This window comes from Macadamia integrifolia, chromosome 8 (genome assembly GCF_013358625.1).
Source record: "Macadamia integrifolia cultivar HAES 741 chromosome 8, SCU_Mint_v3, whole genome shotgun sequence".
Taxonomy (NCBI): Eukaryota; Viridiplantae; Streptophyta; class Magnoliopsida; order Proteales; family Proteaceae; genus Macadamia; species Macadamia integrifolia.
The window spans coordinates 12813545-12821551 of record NC_056564.1 but is presented as its reverse complement, the minus strand read 5'-3'; the positions used below and the strand labels follow the sequence as shown (position 1 = coordinate 12821551).

At 38.2% G+C, this 8007-nt stretch overlaps 1 long non-coding RNA gene and 1 other non-coding gene across 4 annotated transcripts; one reads left to right on the top strand and one right to left on the bottom strand.

Annotated features, from left to right (window-relative positions):
* The first annotated feature begins 21 nt into the window (after positions 1-21).
* Positions 22-5878, top strand: LOC122086407. 3 transcript variants are annotated; one of them, XR_006142407.1, is made up of 5 exons: positions 22-692; positions 939-1074; positions 1606-1723; positions 5061-5158; positions 5240-5878. It is a non-coding gene; the product is annotated as an uncharacterized LOC122086407 (long non-coding RNA). The 3 variants fall into 3 exon arrangements; XR_006142405.1 differs by having other exon boundaries at positions 925-1074; XR_006142406.1 differs by having other exon boundaries at positions 925-1074; positions 1603-1723.
* A 671-nt stretch (positions 5879-6549) lies between these two features.
* Positions 6550-6643, bottom strand: LOC122087767. Its single transcript, XR_006142841.1, has one exon. It is a non-coding gene; the product is annotated as a small nucleolar RNA Z221/R21b (small nucleolar RNA).
* Positions 6644-8007: the final 1364 nt, after the last annotated feature.

Here is an 8007-nt window from a genome sequence, read left to right as displayed (position 1 = left end):
TTATCAAGCCATGAATATTAGTGATACCCTTTTGGCAATTTTGATGGGCTATCATTTCGTAGAGCATTGGGATGAGGGCAATCAAATCCATCTTGTGGATAAATGGTTTTGATAATCTCCTTTAATGGTGGCCATATGATCATGGCATGGTAAGTGTCATAATAAGATGAAAAATATCAGCAGAACATGTTATAATACTTGATAAGCTTGTCTTCTTGCTCAATTTACTTCTATGCACTGGTATTATATTTGTTGTGCTTGTATAATAATTTGCATTATACTTGTTGGTGTATGATGTCCTGTATTCTGTCTCAATTTTTGCTATATATTTGTAGCGAGATTCTCTTTCTCTGTAAGCAATCAAAGAGAGGTGTGAGGACAACCATTGAGGTTTTTTGGTCGGACGCCTCATATAGGAATCTTGTGAGGGGTATTTTTTGGACCGTTGGATTTAAATTTCATTGTCCTAAAGTGTTGATTTGGAATAAGTAGTATGTATTATAATACACATGAATATTTTGCAAGATTGTCTAAGAAACATTTTTTTTGTTTGGTATAAGTGTTTAGGGAAACCTAAGATTTACGTGTTAGAGAAACGAAAGAGGGAAGAGGAGAGTTTACCCCTGCAACGCCCCTACCCACCGATCTTGCCTGAGAACGATCAAGCATCAGAGTTCTTTCTGCGCTGACAGGTAATTCTTACTTACAGCTTTAAATTTCTTTTTTGTTACTTATAAGGATTCATTTCTTGAAAAGTCGGAGAGGGGGAGAGAGACGGTTTTTGGTCTTGATTATCTCTGTTCTTGTTTTGAGATCTGAAACTGGGTAAATCGATTGATCTCTGAAGCCATTTAAGAATTCTTCCAAACATCTCTCTCTCTCTATCTGAATTTATTGTGACTTTCTACCCTTTCTCTCACCTAGGTTTGTGATCTCAGAATACAAACAGGAGCTTTTGCTGGTGAGGTTTGAACAGGGATTTACAGTAGTCGGCGAGGATTTTCTGCAACAAGTTTGAGTAAATCTTCGAAAACCACATCCCGTGTGGAGCATCTTCGTTGGGCATTACAATAGGTACATATCACTTCTGAGTCTGGAAAGTTTGAAAGAGACTTGTAAGCTCTATTTTTTTCCCCATGTTTAGGAAGATCTGGCTCCCTTTACGGATTTTGTTTTACATGTTTCTGTTCTGATCTGGCATATGGCTATGATCTACTCCACACCTATGGTCTGATTATGCTGGTTCTTTGCCGAATCATAAGAAACTGATTGGAATATTGGATTTGATTCAGTTCCCCCCTTTATATTGTTTTCAAACCCCATGGTACCCCTGTGTGTGTGTGAGAGAGAAAATTAATAAGAAAAATGCCTTCCCATCCATGTTTGGAGGAATACTCTCTTACATTCGAGAAAAAAAAAGAAAAAGGAGGGGTGTTCTTTGGACCCCTCATATAGGTATCTTGTGGGGGGTGTTCTTTGGACCGTTGGATCTAAATTTCATTGTGCTGAAGCCTTGATTTGGAATAAGTAATATGTATAATAATACACGTACGTATTGTAAGATATAGTGTATATAATTCTAAGAAAACCTTTTGTGGTTAGAAGAGTTTTTGGAAAATTGGAGAAACGAAGGAGGGAAGAGGAGATTTTGCCACTGCAACGTCCCAACCCACCGATCTTGCCGGAGAACGATCAAGCATCGGACTTGTTTTTGCTGCGACAGGTAATTCTTACTTCCAATTTCATTTTTTTTTTTGTTGGTTATGAGTATTCAGCTCTTGAAAAGTCGGAGAGGGAGAGAGAGAGAGACGGTGTTAGGGTCTGATGAGATGAGAACAGACGGGAGAGAGAGAGAGAGAGAGACCATAAGGACCTTTTTAGTGAGTTGGTAAGTGTACTCTGAGAATGATTCCAAATTCTAAATTCTAAAAGAGTGCGAGAGAGAGGGAGATCCCGATGAGGGAGAGAGGTACGTCATCCACGTTTCTTTCCCAATCTCCCACGAAATAATAGCTTCTGCGGTGGTTGTGAGGTTTTCCCCTTGAAATCTCTTTTCACCCAATTCCATTGCTCTTCAAAAGGCAAGATTCTCGACCCGGAAGGTGAACATCTCTGAAGTAATCCTTCTTAGATTTTGACTGGAAAAAGGGGTAGGCAAAGAATTGGTTGTGAATGTCCACAGCATTGGGGAGACTGAGTGAGAACTCACCTGACTATGAAACTATTTTGGGGAATGAAACCTTTGAACCGGACAACATTGTGCCATGGGGGCCAAGGTGCCTAGGATCTCGCCAAATTCCACGCTGAGGAAGCTGCAAAAATCCAGGATCCGATCTCTGACTAGACAAGGATCCCCATGCCTAAATCAGCCTGGGATAAGAAGTTGTGGTCTTGGTCTCCAAATCCCATCAAGAATAATATCATAAAATTTTGCTTTTCACCTCCCGTGACGTACCTTATTTTGTCCCCATTAGCATTGATGAGGATTCTGTGTGAATGGCAATTGTCCAGCCCAAGGAGAGTAGAGCTTCCAGCATCAATCCTCACCTTGATCATCAATCACAAGAGAGACATGTACTTAAATATTTTCCTCAATCCTTATATTTCAATTTTCAACAGCTACAACAAGGAGAAATAAATATGCTGACTTATTGAAGGTTGTTGTCTAGTGGTATTCTACAATTTTCTTCTATATAGGCTTCGCATGCAAAGATTGAAAATTTTAGCTAGAAGGTGACCTTTGTGATTGCACTTTTGCTAGTTATGTTGTAAGAAGACCTTTTCCTATGTTAGAACAGTGTAATACTCAATGAAATCATTAAATTTTGTAGATAAAGTCAATTTGCCAAATTGACCATGACATTCAATTAATCAATTATGAGTTTAAAGGTTCTATTCATAGACTTTCTTACTTTAAATTTAAAGAACATGAGCAAGTACTTGATTATCCACATTGGGTGGAGTTCCATAAATGCTTCTTTATGTGATTGAGATATGCCACTAAAAGGGTTAACAAAATTGGGAGTCTTTTCTGTGATACAACATTAAGGAGCCATTAGGCTGTCCGGTAAATTGCCAGAGATAGAAATCTGTTCTTAGTTTCTTCTATGCTTGTGCTTTTTTCAGCTTATTTGCTTAACTGTTGTATGAATTTTTGGCTTTATTGGTTCTCAGTGATGGGTTTAGGGTTTTGATTCATGAGTTGCCAGTTCATACACTTTAGTTTTACTTGCAATCTTCAAGTTAGGACTACAGTACTAGTTGTATTGTATTTGCAATTGTGATAATAGAGCTCTAAATAATATGTCCCTAATGTGTAGAGAATAGGTGTGGACATCAAAACCAACATATGCTAAACTATATAAAGAAAAAAAAATTAATAAAAGAAATGGAGATAGAAAGAACCCCTAAAAAGGAAAAAAGACAAATATAGTTATACATTTAATATGAGGAAATGTAAAGAAACAACTCATGTACAGGCAATGACAGTACATATTTTCTTTTGATGCAGGCAGCGAAAGTTAATTCCAGATTAGGAATCAAAGATCAGATCGCTTGCTCCAAAGGCCTATATCTGAACTATTTTTCTGATTTCAGCAGCCTGCCATTGGCAAATAAGGGAAAATAAGAGAAGAGATGGGGGTATTCTGGGACTGTAAATAGTACCCAAGAATATTAATGTGAACAGTAACTTTAAAAGAAAAGATGAGGAGAAGAGAAGGGATGAAAGAGAGGAGTTCTCACAACTCTCAATTTTCACTAACAAGTACCTTCTTCATTAACTATTGACTGGAGGGTGTTACATGTAGATAAAAACCAAAATGACAAAAATAAACCATCCTACTAAGTAGTATCTAGTTTCCTAAAATAACTAAACTAACTTAGAAAATACTATTAGGACTCCTAACTTTCTAAACTACTAAAACTCCCAAAACAGAAACTACAATTAAGAGAACCATTTAGACTTATGATAGCCTTTTGGCACAGAAGACTTTATTTTATTACACTCCAAGATCTCTTTGAACTCAAAGATAAGCATGAAGCTACCCAAGCAATCAAGAAACTCTACGTTCATAGGACTTCATTGTATTCTGCAATATTTGTTATGCTATTTAACTACAGTCCTTGTTCTTAAAATAGAAGGATTAATTGACTAGTAAAAGAATGACTAATCCAATCCCTAACAGACAAGTAAGACGGACCAAATTAAGTAATAGATAAGAAGAGACTATTTAAGAATCTTTTTTAGGAGTATATTTTGGACCGTAGGATCTGAACAAACAAATCCTAGTGTGCATTTATCTATACTATTAATATAACAGCAGAACGATATACGTATAAGGTATTTTTTTCCGGTAAGGTATAGCATATCTTGGAAGAAAAGAAAAGCAAGAACCCCCGATTTTTACCTTCTAATAGCTTCTCATGTTTGTACTGAATTTGTTCAACCGGTTTCCGATCACAGCTGCGTTAGTGGTAGTGGTTGGAATGATAGACTAGTGGTGTTTGGCTATGCATGGTGATGGTGGCTTGGAAAATCTCTTAACTTCTTCTCTGATATCGGAGATATTCTCATGAAGAGCACTCTCGCTCTCTCTCTCTCTTTCTTCCTATGTGCATGTGTGAATGGAAACTAGATATAAGAAGGAAGTATTGATATGGAAGCCAGAGGTGCTAAAATGGTCGGGATATTTAGTATTATATCTTTTTGTGATACCATGCACCCGTGCCTAAGCTCTGGACAAAACCCTTTTCTGTTAGAAGAGAAAAAATATTTTGATGGTTCTGATCATATGATCAAAAGGACTGATCAATATGTTAACTCATAGGTCAATATATAAGGTTTACCATTTACAAACCCCGATTTTTTGTCCATACCTGCATCTATTTTTACCACGTACATACTAATATTGTGGGACTTATTTAGATTCTCCTGATCATGTGGACTACAATTGGTAGAATTTGATATTGACTACATGTGATGTTACTTCTTTAATTGGGATGCATTCATTTACTCGTTTTATATGGCTTTTAATTATGACATGCTTGTATATTTGCAGTGTTTTAGGGGACAAACAAATGACACCTGATGCTGAAATATCAGATACTATTGTCGATGGACTTATAGTAGAGAATATTATACCATATAGGGAGTTAGGTGAGTTTTCCCTTAAACCACATTTGATATGACAAAGGATATAAAATAATATTGTATTTAATTGTGTATTTTGTTTTGTAGAGGATGTGTATGCTAGGGAAGGTCCCACGGATTTGGAGGAAGTCATTCGATTAGATGTAGAAGCTATTGAAAATGAATTAAATAGCAGTGGTGTGGTAGTCGATGATAAAAATGGGGGGACCAATGAAGCTATAGAAGATTGTGTTTTTGCGTATGAACCAAGTGAGCATGTTGATGGGGGTGAAAGTTTTCACTCATCGAGAGACAAATGTTTAGGCCTCCCATTCTATTGTTGACTCAGAAGATTGTCTTGAGTTTATCAGTTTTGTCATTAATCACAAATAAGGGTTTTGAACTTTTTGGGAGAAAACAAATGGTGATCTTTGCAAAATGATCCCATATGTGATTTTTTTCAGAACAATTTGGAGAGCCGTTGCCATTGGATCCGTTGGAACCTTACCCAGGTTTAAACCAGTCTCTTTTCATTTGTTTTGTTATTCTTTTTGTGTGAACGATCGAAGGGTGTGTTACTGGTCAAGAACTGGGAAGTGGGAAGAAGAAATTTCCTCAAATCTTGAATTTTTTTGTTTTCACCCAATTTTTATCATTCACAAGGCTTTAATAGTGTATAAGCATTTATTGATGACACAACTTCAACCACGAAATCACGTAACCTGTGTATGAGGAGAAAGAGGCATTAATTATTGAAAGGGTCTTCATGATCAGAAGCAGGTTAATGAACAATTCTCTGAACCATGCTCAGAACTCTCTCTAACTCTCTCTCCCCTTTTAATCCCAATAATTTACAACATTATTTATTGGCAAATCAAAATAGAGGTTTGATAATTTATGGGATCAAGTCTTTGAATCATGCCCCAAAGGCCTATCTCCTCCCATCCTGAAGGCCTTGTAACAACCAACAAGTCCTTGGAAATCCTGTGTAAAAGTTATAAACTCCATCTAAAACAATAGAGGGTAAAAATCCACTTATTTTGTAATTATTATTTTAATTTAAAGCCATCTAAGAAATTGTATCCAAATAGATCTACGACATTGTTGAAAAAAAAAAAATGGATTGGGAAGATCAAGGGTTGGTGGGAGAGAGGAGAACCATCAGTCACCAAGTTCATCCCCATGAGCATAAATCAAAAAGATTTATACTGTTTGGTCCGCATCGTGGTAGGTCATAAAGACCTCGTCACCTGATTCCTCCTCACTCTCTTCCAAACAAGAGACCCAGAGACCAGAAGGCGAAGGCAAAGGCCACGGCCGTAATGTGAATAAGAGAAGGAAAACAATGAATTTCAGATCCAGGAAAAAAAAATAAAACAATAAAAAAAGACATACCTACTGCGATCGAAAAGAGTGTTGGGCTCAGATATTATATGGGTTTGAGTCAATTTATAAACACTGATCGATATAATCGATATCAGAGTGGTGCATGACATTTCTTCGTCACAGCCCAAACTTTGAAATACACACACACACACATGAGAGAGAGAGAGAGAGAGAGAAGAAACCATAAAGGAGTGACACAGGTAACGCCGAGCAACAGAAGCAAAAGCCCCTGAGAAAAGTCGAAACGATAGAACAGAAGGATAAGGAATTGCTGAGGGTCTTGGATTCTCCTGTGAGCTTCTTAAATACACAAATCCTGCACCCAATCCCTAATTCGCTTTCTCTGGGTTTGGGAAGTCAAATTTGCCCTCAATTTTAGAGGGGGTGGGGTAATTGGGCTGGGCTACCCCTAGCCCGATCTCATCCAGCCCCATTTTTTATCATCTATACTCTCTGTAGTGGGTAGGAAATTTTACCATTCCCGCCTAAAGAGGCCTGTACAAAATCCATTCCCGACTAAGAGGCATGCACAATCAGATCTGGCTCCTCTTCTTAGGGCCCATCGCCCAGGTCGGCCCATGAAAAAAATTTCACCGCTGCTTGGGTTGCAGTCAACTAGCTGTTGTAGGGGTGTCAATCAGTCGGGCTGGGTTGATCTCGATTAGACCTAATCGGCCTTGACCACTTGAAGGCCTTGTACCGTGAACACCCATTTAAGTAAACGAGCCTAGCTTTGGGGGACATGGTACAGTTTATAATCGGGTCGATCGGTGTCGGCCTTTAATCGAGCTTCCTTAAATGGTGCTTAATCGGGCTTTAACTAAGCTATGGACCTATTTAAACCTAAACGGGCTCTAAACGGGCTTTTAAACGTGTGTACCCTAAAATTCTATTCGTAAGTGGCTTGAGATTATGGTTGTTCTTTTTGAAAAGAAAAGATGAGATTATGAACATTACAACTTATAAAATAAAGCTTAATTAAATCAAATCACACTACAAAGCAAAAGGTAAGAAAACTTAATTAGTTTCTTACTAGTAGTGGCACAATAAGAATTTTATGTAGTATTAAAGGGGTCAGGCTGGGTCGGGCTACAACGATTCGGTTCAAGTCAGACATATAAATGTGTCGATCTAGGTCGGGCCATAAACGTGTCGGGCTCGATCGGGCCTACCAGTACGGGCTTAGAATTGACACCCCTAAGTTGTTGATAACAGCCAAGGAAATGGAATCCTAGGGGCAGATTTGAAAATACCCATCTATGATGAATTTTTCCACTCCTACCCCTGAGATTCTATTCCCTTGGCTGGTACTAGGGGTTGCAGCTACTTGGCTACAACCTAGGTAGTAGACAAGTTTTGTTCCCAACCCATAGCTACCTGGGCGAGCGCCACATGTCAAGTTAATGATCCAACGGTTTGAGAAAGGCGTTGACAATGGCTCAGAGAACAAGGGGCCAAGAACTGTTGGATCATGGCTTCACCACATGGCG